General features: G+C 39.9%; 1 protein-coding gene and 1 non-coding gene across 2 annotated transcripts in view; one reads left to right on the top strand and one right to left on the bottom strand.

Moving 5' to 3' along the window:
- Positions 1–14,116, top strand: part of NCOA2 (nuclear receptor coactivator 2) — a 368,943-nt gene that overhangs the window by 42,254 nt on the left and 312,573 nt on the right. The gene's annotated exons all lie outside the window — the stretch shown is intronic.
- On the bottom strand, positions 7,584–7,686 carry LOC118148662 (U6 spliceosomal RNA). Its single transcript, XR_004735582.1, has one exon. It is a non-coding gene; the product is annotated as a U6 spliceosomal RNA (small nuclear RNA).

Genomic DNA, 14,116 nt, shown 5'->3' with positions numbered 1-14,116 from the left:
TAGAAAAAGAGTGCATTAGTTCAGATTATCAGTTGTAATAGAAGATGCATTTCTGTCGTCGCTTATCACCTACCCTCAGCACATGTTAATGTACAAGTAGGAATTTATTGGCTGAGATCTCAGTTTGTGTATGTCCTTTAGAACCCTCCTAGTAGAGCGACTGGCGCTCACTTCAGCAGCCTGGACATTTGAACACTGCACCCATTTGGGAGGTGGGGTGCTTGGCAAATGATGTCCACGCCGCCTTTTGAATTGCCCACGAGCTAGGGATGGTTTGTACATCTTCAAATGGATGGAAACTACTCAAAAGAAGAAAAACACTTTGTAAGCAATGAATATTACATGAAATTCACGTTTGCGTCCTTAAATAAGGTTTTACTGGAACACAGCCCACCCATTGTTTCCTATTGTCGGCGGCTGCTTTCCCACTACAAGGACAGAATTGAGTAGTTAGGAGGGGGATCACATATTTTGCAAAGGCTAAAATATTCACGATCTGGCTCTTTGCAGAAGAGCTTTGCATTTCCACAGGAGGCCTGCCCGCCGCCACTTGTGCTGCCTTATCTCTCATGATCCCTAAAAAGTCCTATTTTGTGAGTACTCAACACCAACATCTATGTTGGCAGAAAATAGCCTTTGCCATCACTGCCACTGAGGGTGTGCATCGAAGATACGCTCATGTGGTGTTGAGAAAGCAGGCACTGACCTCACCTAGAGCGCAGGACTCACTGAGGATGAGGTGGAACATGTGATTGCCACTATGTAGACTCCATGCATTCAAGATCCCCAACCAGTTCTTGAACAGACAGAAGGATGGAAAGGCTGGAAACTATAGTCAGGTCCTGGTCAATGGTCTGGATAACAAGCTCCATGAAGACCTTGAGCAACTGAAGAAGATTCCAGCCTGTAGAGGGCTGTGCTACTTCTGGGGCCTTCATGTCTGAAGCCAGCATATCAAGACCACTGGCCACTGTGGGCATTGAGTGGCAGTGTCCAAGAAACACTAAGTCTGTGGCCTTGTCTGCTAATACAGTTTATATACCAAAAGAAAAAGAGAAAGTTTTCTGCTTCCTGCTCTAAACATTAAATGATCCTTCATTTATATATCCTCCGGAAAACAAACTATTTGCTGTATGCTAAGGATCCTCATCAAAACATAAGATGTAATCACAAGAAAGGTCACTGTGCAGCCAAGAAAAGAAATTGAGATCGGAGCTGAGGGAAGACTGGGTTAGCTGAGGGTGTCAGGGACCCTGCGCTGGCTCTACTGCTGTTATGGAACCACGGTGTGCTGCCTGGGACCACCTGGCACAGATTTGGGGTGGATCAAACAACTTGTAGACAGTTACTCATTCCTTTGAGTCTCCACTTATTATTCCATGAAGTAGGATAGCCATTTCCTCACTGGGTGGTGACATGTGACAACCTTTACAGAAGTCTTGTGTGGAGTCAGCCTTCAGTCATGTTCTCTTCCTTCCCCCTCTTTAGGGTGAGAGGTCTAAAAATGACAAATTACAATTTAGATCACCAAGAGGCCATTTCACACACTGCAGCAATGAGAGAGAAAAATTTTCATCTTATGATCTCCTGCACTTCAGAGGATTCAATTAGAAAGTATAAAGAAAGGCCAGGCACAGTGGCTCATACCTATAATCCCAGCACTCTGGGAGGCCGAGGCAGGCAGATCACCTGAGGTCAGGAGTTTGAGACCAACCTGACCCACATGGTGAAACCCCGTTTCTACTAAAAATACAAAAATTAGCCGGGGGTGGTGGTGCATCCCTGAAATCCCAGCTACTTAGGAGGCTGAGGCAAGAGAATCACTTCAACCTGGGTGGTAGAGGTTGAAGTGAGCTGAGATCATGTCATTGCACTCTAGCCTGGGCAACAAGAGTGAAACTCCATCTCAAAAACAAAAAACCAGAAAGTATAAAGAAAGCTCAGCCTTTACACGGAGCCAAGTGGTGGGAAAGGAGTATAATGGAGATGAAAACACATTGAGCTCTAGCAAGAACATCCCAATCAGGAGAAGGTTAATGCATTACGTACAGCCATATAACAGAATATTATATGGCTCTTAAAAGAAAAACAATGAGCAGGGCATGGTGGCAGTGCCTGTAATCCCAGCCACTCAAGAAGCTGAGTCTAGGAGTTAGAGGCCAGCCTGGGAAACATAGCAAGACTTCATCTCAAAAGAAAAAATAAAAATAAAAGAAAGGTAACAATATTTTAATGACATATATAAAATATGATAAATATGATAGTGAAAAAAGCAGAATATAAAATTGTATATACAATATGGGCTCAATTGTATATTTAAAAGAAAAAAAAAGAACAGCAAGTAATAAAAAGCTCATGAACTTTTTTTAAAAAAAAACAGCATTTTGGCCAGGATCGGTGGCTCAAACCTGTAATCTCAACACTTTGGGAGGTGAGAGGATCACTTGAGCCCAGTTCAAGATCAGCTTGGACAACATATTGAGACCCTGTCTCTACCAAAAATACAAAATTAGGCAGGCATGGTGGTGCACACCTGTAGTTCCAGCTACTGGGGAGGCTGGGAAGCAGAGGTTGCAGTAAGCTAAGATTACACCACTGCACTCCAACCTGGGCAACAGAGTGAGATCCCATTAAAAAAAAAAAAAAACAGGCCGGGCACAGTGGCTCACGCCTATAATCCCAGCACTTTGGAGGCCGAGGCGGGTGGATCACGAGGGCAAGACATCGAGACCATCCTGGTCAACATGGTGAAACCCCATCCCTACTAAAAATACAAAAAAAAAAAAAATTAGCTGGGCATGGTGGCGCATGCCTGTAATCCCAGCTACTCAGGAGGCTGAGGCAGGAGAATTGCCTAAACCCAGGAGGCGGAGGTTGCGGTGAGCCGAGATCGCCATTGCACTCCAGCCTGGGTAACAAGAGCGAAACTCCGCCTCAAAAACAAACAAACAAACAAAAAACCCCAGCATTTTGAGAAATAATTCACATTCATGTACCAAGACATGCACCTTTAAGGCAAAACATGAGACTTCAAAAAAATTTGGACTTGCAGTGAGTGCTTCAGGTTGCCCTGGCTCTGAGCTATGGGCTACACTTCACTCTCTTAGATGATCTTTGCAAGAAGCACTAGTTTAGTTGAAGCTTTCAACTCCCTAACTTTGCAGAGAAGGAATTTGGGCCCCAGAGAAATGAAGAGATCTCCATGAGGACACACAGCATCTTTTCTTTCTTCTTGTTTTTCTATTTTTACTTTTTTTTTTTCTTTTTCTTTTTTTTTTGAGATGGAGTTTTGCTTTATTGCCAGCCTGGAGTGCAGTGGCGTGATCTCAGTTCACTGCAACCTCCGCTTCCCAGGTTCAAGTGATTCTCCTGCCTCAGCCTCCTAAGTAGCTGGAACTACAGGCGCGTGCCACCACACCTGGCTAATTTTTGTATATTTAGTACAGATGGGTTTTCACCATGTTGGCCAGGCTAGTCCCAAACTCCAGACCTCAGGTGATCCCCCCGCCTCTGTCTCCCAAAGTGCTGGGATTACAGGCTTGAGCCACCGCGCCCAGCCTATGTTTTTACTTTTAACCAGAAGCCCAAATCTCACCACATATACAGCATCTTAATAGAAAAGTAGGAACTAGAACTTCAAGCTTCAAGTTTAATACACCTAAACATGCCGGTCATTTAATATCTCTCTTCTTTTCTAGTCCTCATCCACAGTCATATATAGTTTTCATGTTGTTGAAATTATTATTGTATAGACACAAATTTTAAAAATACTTTTTTGTTGTTTGAGACAGGATCTCACTCTGTCACCCAGGCTGGAGTGCAGTGGTGAGATTGTAGCTCACTGCAGTCTTGAACTTTTAGGTTTAAGCGATCCTCCTGCCGCAGCATCCTGAGTAGCTAGTACTAGAGGCACATGCCACCACACCTGGCTAATTGTTTTGTGTTTTGTTCTTGTAGAGATGGGGGTCTTGCTATGTTTCCCAGGCTAGTCTTGAACTCCTGGCCTCAAGAGATTCTCCTACCCTGACCTTCCAAAGTGCTGGAGTTACAGGCGTGAGCCACTGTGTCAAGGTTTTAAAGAATTAATATTCTAATACGAATTATTTTTTCTTCTCTCAAGTTCTGTCATGTCAACTCTGATTCTTCTTTAGGCTTTCCCCTTACTGTATTAGTCTGTATAGCTAATACACTTGCTGTGTTTGCCTGCCTGAATGGTATTTTTTGTAAAAGTCCCCAAAATTCAAAGACACATTTTATCAGCATTTGTTGGAATCTCTGACCTAATTTTAAAATTTAAAATTAAATATTTTTCCTCTTCAAAGTCTACCTCTTTTGACAGTACTTACAATTTTTCTCCTTAATTAAAAAAATAATAGATACCTTAAGAAACACTTATGGCTAGGTATGGTGGCTCACGCCTATAATCCCAGCACTTTGGGAGGCTGAGGCAGGAGGATCACCAGGTCAACAAATCGAGACCATCCTGGCCAACATGGTGAAACCCAGTCTCTGCTAAAAATACAAAAATTAGCTGGGCATGATGGCATGACCCTGTAGTCCCAGCTACTCGGGAAGCTTAGGTAGGAGAATTGCCTGAACCCAGGAGGTGGAGGTTGCAGAGAGCCGAGATCATGCCTCTGCACTCCAGCCTGGTTACAGAGTGAGATTCCGACTCAAAAAACAACAACAACAAAACCAAACACATGTGTCTCCTGCCACCCCCAGCATCCTGAAGGGCAAACTGGACTCTTCAAACTCCCCACCTCACTTCCCTCAGCAAAGAACTTCTCTGCCACTAAGCCATTAGAGACCTCGTTTCATTTTCATCCTCCTTAGAACACGCCATCAGTTGCTTCTCTCTTAGTTGGCATAGTAGTTCTCAGCTTTCCTGCACACCCAGACTCACCTGGGGTGGGGGGACTGGTGTTTCTAATTTATTTTTACTGTGATGGGGACATGATTCTCACTTTCAGCCAATTTCAGCCAAGATTAAGAACTTCTGCCTTGGATGAATAGGTTTAAATAAATGTGTTTTTCTAAGGGTATTTTTGTTGTAAAATAAGTCCAGTTGGGAAAGTAAAATACTTGGCTTTTGTGAAAGAAACTGCATTGGGTATCATTTGGAGCTGGCAGAGGAAGTATTTTTTGGATAAGACCATGGAAATTATACAACTTTGTCCTCATCCATCCATTTATTTATTTACTATCCATTCATTAAAAACCTGCACTGTGCCAGACACTAGAGATTTAAATGTAGTTCCTGCTTTTAAGGGGCTTACAACCTAATAGCAGGAGAAAAAATACTCAAGCAAATATAATAAGGTGCCATATAGGCTTGACAGAGGCATGTGCACAGGCTTTCCCCAAATAAGGAATATGTTACAATTTAATTTCAAGCATATTAACAAAGTATATTTCTATAGCATCATATGTAAATCAAGTTTAAAAACTGTAGCCGTTCATGATTAATTGGAAGTCATGGGAAAGTTAGATGTATACAAACATTATAGTTATGTCAATAGTGAATGGGAAGTTCATTTGAAATTAAAGTCACATTTGAGGGTGCCTTAAAATGACAAAAACTAATTAACAGTTGGTGAAAAATATAGTAAAAACTTAGTTTGATACATGACACAAATCATTTAGGATTATAGGAAAAGAGTTACAGAGTTAGATAAAAAGCAAGTAAGCAAGGCAAGTATATGATAAAGAGACATTAAGACAAAGAATAGAAAAGAAACAATAAGTAGGGACAAGAAAAAGGGCAAAAAAAAAAAAAAAAGATAAAAGAGCCCATCATAAAGAAAACATAATCACTCCAGAACACAGTTAAAATGCAGTTAAGATCATCTCAAGTTAATGATATATTTGAAGGAAAGGAAAGAATTACAAATTTTAATGAAAATAGATTACACATCATAGCATAGTACTTTAAAATAGATACTATTACACACATTTTCATTGACTATTTATTTAAAACATGGTATATAAAATAAATCCTTTTGGTTCATTTAAAAAACATCATTTTAGGAGTGAGCAGACCGAAAATAAAAACTCCTTAAAGAATTGCAACAATGTCCCTACTTAAAATTTAACATATGAAAAACCTAGCAAAAATCAAGAAAAAGCCAACAGTGAAACCAAGCCAAAAGCACTGGGAGGGTTTGTTCAATAAAGAATCTGGGTATCTAGTTTTTTTTTAATATAAAATCCTACAAAATTCCACCATACTATAAAAAAATCTTGAAATTATGCCTGTGGGGATCCAAATCTTCTCAGCTTGGCACTGACAACCCATTATATACACTGATGGAAAGCATACTGAATCGAGCACTCACTTTATTACTACAGATATATCACATGGCTGGTATGATGTTTATAACCAATTGTCATTTATGAATATGATTTTTTTGCATTTTAGAGCAAGTTAATGAAAATGAATCTATTACAAATAGAGTACTAGATTTTTGTTCACAAAAGAAAGTGAGTTAGACTGTTGTAACACTACTATTTCAGTGCTATGTATATTCTTTTGAAAAATATTGCAAAGAGATGGTGCTTCTGAGCAAAGTGGTCTAAAATGGTAGTTTTCACAGAAGCATTTTGTGCAGGGAAGGTGTATCTATAACCAGAATAAATGCTGCTTCTTCCATGTTGGAAGCAGTCCAGTGTAATCGACCTGCCACCAGGTAGCTAGCTGATTAGGGAATGGTGCCATATGGGAGACTCAGGTTGGTCTCTGCTGCTGGCAGATTGAGAATTTAGCGGTGGCATCCACTGACTGGAAGTCTATATTGCCTTCATGGTCACCTTGTTTATGAGTTCACTGAATGATGACAGGAGTCCCTGGGAAGGAGGCTGACTGCTATCCACAGAATGGGTCCTCCTATTCACCATCATGGCATTCTACACAGCATTGCTTCTGATCATGAAACTCATTTTATGGTAAGTAAAGTGCAGTAGGAAGTGAAATTTACTTGTCTTACATGTTCTCCACCATCCTGAAGCATCTCTGGCTTGACAGAACAGTGGAGGGAGGAAGTATTACTACCATGCTACTGATTCACTAGCAAAATTTTTGCTTCCTACTCCTGAGATTTTATGTCCTGCTAACCTAGAAGTCTTAGTTCCAAAGGGAAGAATTCTTCCACTAGCAAACACAGCAATGACTCCTTGAACTGGAAGTTAAGATTGCTGCCTGGCCACTTTGGCTTTCTGGTGCCTCTGAATTAGCAGGCAAAGAAGGGAGTTAATGTACTGCTGGGATGGTTGATTCTGATTGCCGAGGGAAACTAGTCTGCAATGACACGATGGAGATACAAAAAAGACTGAAATGCAGGAGATCTATTAGGGTGTCTCTTAGTCCTGCCATACCCTAGAGTAAAATCAATGAAAAACGAAAACCCAGTTCAGGCACAACTACTAATGGCTTACTTAGATTGTCCATGAATGAAGATTTGAGTCACCTGATTAGGTAAACAATCATGACTAGCTGAGTGACATGCTTGTTGAGGGCCAGGGGAATACAGAATGGATAATGAAAGAAGGTAGTTTTTTTTTGTGTGTGTGTAGTTCAAAGTTTCAAAAATATGGAACGCTTCACGAATTTGTCATCCTTGCCCAGGGGCCATGCTAATCTACTCTGTGTCATTCCAATGTTAGTATATGGGCTGCCGAATCGAGCGCTTGTTTTTGTTTTTTAAACAGAGGCGAGGTTTCAGTATGTTGTCCAGGCTGGTCTCAAGCTCCCAGCCTCAAAAGATCCTCCTGCCTCAGCCTTCCAAAGTGCTGGGATTATAGGCCTGAGCCACTGTGCCCAGGACCAAGAAGACAGTTTTAAGTATTACCTACAACCACATGACCATTTACAGAAATGAAGATGGTAATTGTTTCCTTATTTCCTTTGAAAGCATATATGTGTGTATTGGACGAATATCTTCTTTGCTTTCCTCCCATATCTCCTTAACATATAACATAAGATGTATTGATTTTACATCAAGTATTATCAACTTAACATCTGCTGTGGTTTAAATGCGTCCCCCAAAGACCATGTGTTAGAAACTTAATCCCCAAGGCAATAGTGCTGGGAGGTGAGCCTAATGAGAAGTGATTAGGCTATTACCGCAAGAGTGCGTCATTATAAAGGGCGAGTTTCATACGCTTTGTTCTCACTCTCTCACTCTCTCTTTTCCCTTCTGCCATGGGATGATAAAGCACAAAAGCCCTCGCCAAATTTGACCCTTCAGTCTTGAACTTCCCAGCCTCCAGAATCATGAGTCAATCCATTTCTGTTCATTATGAATTTCCCAGTCTCTAGTATTCTGTTACAGCAGCATTTAATGTACTAAGACAATATCATAGTAATATTTAAGTTACAAGATGTTAAGAAGAATGAACATTACTCAAGGACTTTGCTTTCTCCTCTGAGAAAAGGGTTATTGTATTTTTGGTTGCACTCAAGATAGTTGTATCATGTTAGAAGTATGGCTTTGCTATTGTCTTCACTTGGAGATTAAGTATGGCTTAAGAAGGTGCGAAGGGTTCCAAGTGGAGAAGTAATGGTCTGTGGTGATTTATTTTATGTGTCAATTCATCTAAGCTGTGGTGCCCAGTTGCTGGGCCAAACACCAGTCTGGATGTTGCTCTGAAGATCTTTTTTAGATGTGATTAACATTTAAATCAGTAGTGCTCATTGAAAATTTAAATCAGCTGAAGGCAGAAAGAGAAAACACTAAGGCCCCCCAAGAAGGAAAGAATTCTGTTTCCAGATTTCCTTCAGACTAAAAACTATGACATCAACTCTTGCTTCAATTTCAAGCCTACTGGCCTTTCTTGCAAAGTTTGGACTTTCAAGTCTCCACAATTGCGTGAGCTAAATCCTTAAAATTAATCTCTTTATTAGATATACATATCTAATTTCTGTTTCTCTAGAGAACTCTAATACACAAATGTTTGGCTTTTGGTGGATTGCAGTCATAGTAATATCACAAAGAAGAAATACATTATGAATATCTATGAAGATGGGATTTAAAGTGCAATTAATTATTATGGACTAAAGCCTCTTACATTTGGTAAAATTCTGTCTTCTGTTAAAATGCTACTATAAGTGGGTGCAGAGTTCTTGAAGTGAGGATGATAAATCTAAATTACTTGAGAAAATGAACTTAGGTCTCAAAGTTAAAATTAGCAAAAAGGTGTAGAGGTAGTGGTGGGAGGGCACTTGTCTCCTAACCAGCTCTCAGCAACGTAAGAGGCATCTGGGTTGTAGAGGTCTTGCCTTTCTGGTTGTGGTCACCCAATATTCCCACCCACCATGACTTCAGTAGGAATAGGAAGTATTTTAACTTTCATTGCTGTAAAATTTCCCCGCCTAACTTATATTCTGCTACCCCTGTGTTCATTGATTTCACTGAATTTTATGAAACAAAAATATCATATTCTAATGGTTTTCTTAGCCACACTCACTCTGCAAACATTTGTTGAGTGCCTAGCATGTGCCACACTTGTTCTAAATTTCATTCAGATAGAGGAGTTTGTTCAGTACTGGGTCTCTAGTACTTTTTGTTTGTTTGTTTGTTTGTTTGTTTGTTTGTTTGTTTGTTTGAGACAGAGTCTTGCTCGGTCACCCAGGCTGGAGTGCAATGGTGTAGCCTCAACCTCCTGGGCTCAGGAGATCCTCACACCTCACCCTTTTGAGTAGCTGGAACCACAGATGATCATTAGCTAATTTTTTTTTTAAATGCTAATTTTGAAGAAAGTTTTTTGTAGAGATGGGTGTTTTACCATGTTGCCCAGGCTGGCCTCAAACTCCTGGGCTTAAGCAATCCTCCCACCTCGGCCTCCAAAAGTGTTAACATAACAGGCATGAGCTAACATGCCTAGCCTCCAGTACTTGAACTAGAGTAGAAACTAAACAAATTTTCACTGAATTAATAAATGGAAAGAAGCATATCCTAACTTTTTCTCTTTTTTCGAAATGGAGTCTCGCTTTGTTTCCCAGGCTGGAGTGCAATGGCACAATCTAGGCTCAGGCTTTGCCTCCCAGGTTCTAGCAACTTCCCTTCCTCAGCCTCCCGAGTAGCTGAGACCACAGGTGCCTGCCAGCATGTCCAGCCAATTTTTGTATTTTTAGAAGAGATGGGCTTTCACCATGTTGGTCAGGCTGGTCACAAACTCCTGATCCACCCATCTCAGCCTCCCAAAGTGCTGGGATTACAGGCGTGAGCCACCATGCCCAGCCCAATCTTTTTTTTTTTTTTTTCAGTCATTTTGTGCATTATCTTCTGGGCTTCATGTCAAAGGTTGTTAATAAATGCATCTTAGTTATGAATATAACAAGTCATTTAGTGACTATTAGTTGTGACAAAAAGCCTTTTTTAAAAACTGTGTTTTATGAAAAGCTTTGAAGTCTTAGATGGAAAGCACAAACAATCTTCGTGCACTTATTTCCAAAGTTTACTTTTTAATTGATTGGTGATGAAGTAAAGCGTGTTTTTCTATAGAAACAAGGTTTTGGAGGGGCTTAAATTCTGAGACCTGTCCTTCTAATACCTGTGACATCAGTAATAGTACAGTACTGGTAATAGAACATAACCGTCATATGCATTTCTGTGGAAAACTATGCTTCACTTGGATGGGGACTCTGCTAAACATGTATAGATGAATATGGCACATCTCAGGGTAATGTAGTTGCCCTGTTGGGGAATACTCAAAGTCACCTGGGCTTGGGATTTTATCTTAGGGATGACAACAAGGGTTCCAGAGCAAGAAAAACAATCATCTCCAGAGAGAGGCAGAACTCAGATATGAGGCAATGTGATATTGTCAACGAAACCACTATTAAAGAGGGAGAGAAACGGCTGCAAAGCCCACAATATGGAGAGAGAAGAGGAAAGAGAATAAGAGAAGAGTCCAGGCGGAGGCAGAAAGAGAAGGGAGTTTAGTAATGAAAGAGTATTGTCAGTCTTAGGTGGTGGTTAGTGGACCATGTGTAATTCAGAGACAAAGTGTACGAGAAAGTACCCAATATTAGTAATTTATTTTAAAACTTGGTCTAAAAGAAAAGCAGGGTCTAAATGTTAGCTTTTGTTGGTTTATAAGAAAAGAACGTGATTAAATAAAACAGGTATTGTAGAAGAAATTTAAACTTTTTAAACTAAATACCATATATACTGAGAAAATATTTTTAACATGTATGACAGATACAAGGAATAATAAATATTCACATACCTACCACTCAGTTTAAGAACTTAGACATTAATCATCTAAAAGGGCAGGGGGTGGGGCAAGAGACCAACTGCAATTTCTCTGGTATTTGTGTGTCTGGAACTTCATAATTATTTGGGGGGAAAAACTGAAAACAAAACAAACAACCCAGGAGCCTAGGCTTTTAATCAAAGATGTTATAAAAAAGGACATTCATAAATAATGGACTAATTAAAGTATAACATTGATTGACTCTGTAAATGTTTTGAATAAAAACAGAGTTTTGTATTTTAGAGCTCAGGGACTATTGCTGGAATGGGTGTTCAGTGGTAAGATTCTCTGTCAAGTGGTTCATGTTTATAAAGCCTATTTCAAAAGAAGTGAAGGGTGTATTCTTGTGAAGACGGTTTTTCTAATGAGGCCAAAGAGCAATTATTTAGATGCACTCTGTTTTGCAAAGGCATTTTTCTATCCTAACTGCAACTGAACACCGACATAGGTCTCTGGACCTAGGGTTTTATAAAAACTCTTGCATTTTAACCAAAGGAGTCTATTGTTTTTTGAATGTGCTTTAGTTCCTGGATATAGTGTTTCAGAGCTGCATGGAATCTTAAAAATGTAGGACTCAGGTATGAAATTGAGTCCCAGATGCATTTAATTACATGTCCAGAAGATTTTCTTGAAAAAGTTCTAGGGATGGACGGTGGTGAGGGTTGCACAACAAGGTGAATGCATTTAATGCCATCGAATTGTAACTTAAACATGGCTAAAATGGCAAATGTTACGTTATGCATAAGAAAGACACACACACAAAATGCTGTCTCATTGATTATGGGTTCAGATTCTGGTCTACAACCTATGTCTCTATTCTAAGAGAGGCTCCATCAGCCTATTTGAACTGAATCTTTTTTTTTTTTTTTTGAGACGGAATCTGACTCTGTCATCCAGGCTGGAGTGCAGTGGCACCATGACAGCTAACTGCAACCTCTGCCTACTGGCTTCAAGTGATTCTCATGCCTCAGCATCCCCACACCTGGTTAATTTTTATGTTTTTAGTAGAGACAGAGTTTTGCCATGTTGGCCAGGCTGGTCTTGAACTCTTGGCCTCAGATGATCTACCTGCCTTGGCCTCCTAAAGTGCTGGGCTTACAGGCATGAGCCACTGTACCTGGCCCACCATGAACTTTTATGTAAAGTGGTGTTAAGTCAGGTGAAGCCAATACCTGGTGTTATGTCTATCTGTATTCCAGTTTTTACATACTAGCAGTATTTAAGTGACATATGATTCTCACACTGGGCTTAATTTATTAGATTCTACTTTTTTTTTTTTTTTTTAAGACAGAGTCTTGCTCTGTTTCCCAAGCTGGAGTGAAGTGGCACGATCTTGTCTCACTACAACCGCTGCCTCCTGGGTTCAAGCAACTCTCCTGTCTCAGCCTCCTGAGTATAGATTCTACTTTTAATAGATATGTAGAGCTTTCTTTTGGAGTTACTAGAGATAAACTAAGAGAAAAGAGATCTTTAGACAAAATGTCAATACTTAAATTGATTTTATATATCTTTAGTTTATATATTTACCTATATAAATGTTGTTTTACTATTATTTGTACTTACACTAAAACTATTTTTTGTACTTAACACTAAAATTAAACAAACTTTATTGGCAACTATATCAGCTTATTTTTGTAAAGTAACCTTTTATTTTCTATTTTTATTCTTTTTTAAGACAGATGAGGTCTCACTTCATTGCCCAGGCTGGAGTATAGTGGTGTGACCATAGCTCACTGCTGATCCAACTTCTGGGCTCAAGCAGTCCTTCCACCTCAGGTCTCAAGTATCTGGAATTACAGCTGCTAGCCACCATGCCTGGCTGTAAAGTAATATTTTATGAAGCAGCTGTGCTAAAATCTGTGAGGGATGCTAAGAAATCTAAAATATAATCCTTGTCTTCAGGGAGTTTGCAGTCTAGTTAGGGAGGGAGATTCAGTAAATGCAAACAATAATAACATTTTAAAAATCGAAGTGTAATATACATAGGTACCTAAATCATTTGAATACTATGAATAAATTATACACAAATGTTTCATAAAATGAACATGTCTATGTAAGCTCCATTTGGATTAGAAACAGAATATTCTCAGAATCCCCAAGTCTCTCTCATGTGCCTTCCTAGGCCCCACTTACCCGGCAAAAGGTAACAACTGTCCTGGTATCTATCACCGTAGATTACTTTTGTCATCTTTGACCTTTCTGTAAATAGCATCATACAGTAGTGTTCTTTTGTATCTGCTTTCTTTTACTCAAGGTGATTTCTATATGACTTATAGATGTTATTGTGTGAAGCTACAGTTTGTTCATTTTCCTTTCAGTATAGTATTCCATTGAACAAAAATGCTGTAATTCATTCATTCTTCTGTTGAAGAACTCTATAGAATACATACTAAGGAGTAGAATTATTAGGTCATCCAGGAAACATACTCAGCCTTTCTTTTTTTTGCAGTGGGGGGAATTGCTCTGTCATATGGGCAATCTCAGCTCACTGTAACCTCTGCCTCTTGGTTCAGGCGATTCTCCTGCCTCAGCCCCCTGAGTAGCTGGGACTACAGGCACATGCCACCACACTCGGCTAATTTTTGTATTTTTAGTAGAGACGGGGTTTCACCATGTTGGCCAGGATGGTCTCGATCTCTTGACCTCGTGATCCACACGCCTCAACCTCCCAAAGTGTTGGGATTACAGGTGTAAGCCACTGTGCCTGGCCCATGCTCAGCTTTAATGGATGTTGCCAAACAGTTTTCAATTTACATGCCAAATTTTCATTTTTCTTTCTTTCTTTTTTTTTTTTCTTGAGATGAAGTCTCACCTTGTTACCCAGGCTGTAGTGCAGTGGCGCAGTCTCAGCTCCCTGCAA

This window comes from Callithrix jacchus, chromosome 16 (genome assembly GCF_049354715.1).
Source record: "Callithrix jacchus isolate 240 chromosome 16, calJac240_pri, whole genome shotgun sequence".
NCBI classification, from domain to species: Eukaryota; Metazoa; Chordata; class Mammalia; order Primates; family Cebidae; genus Callithrix; species Callithrix jacchus.
The sequence above is the reverse complement of the archived record's forward strand: the minus strand, read 5'-3'. Positions and strand labels throughout refer to the sequence as shown.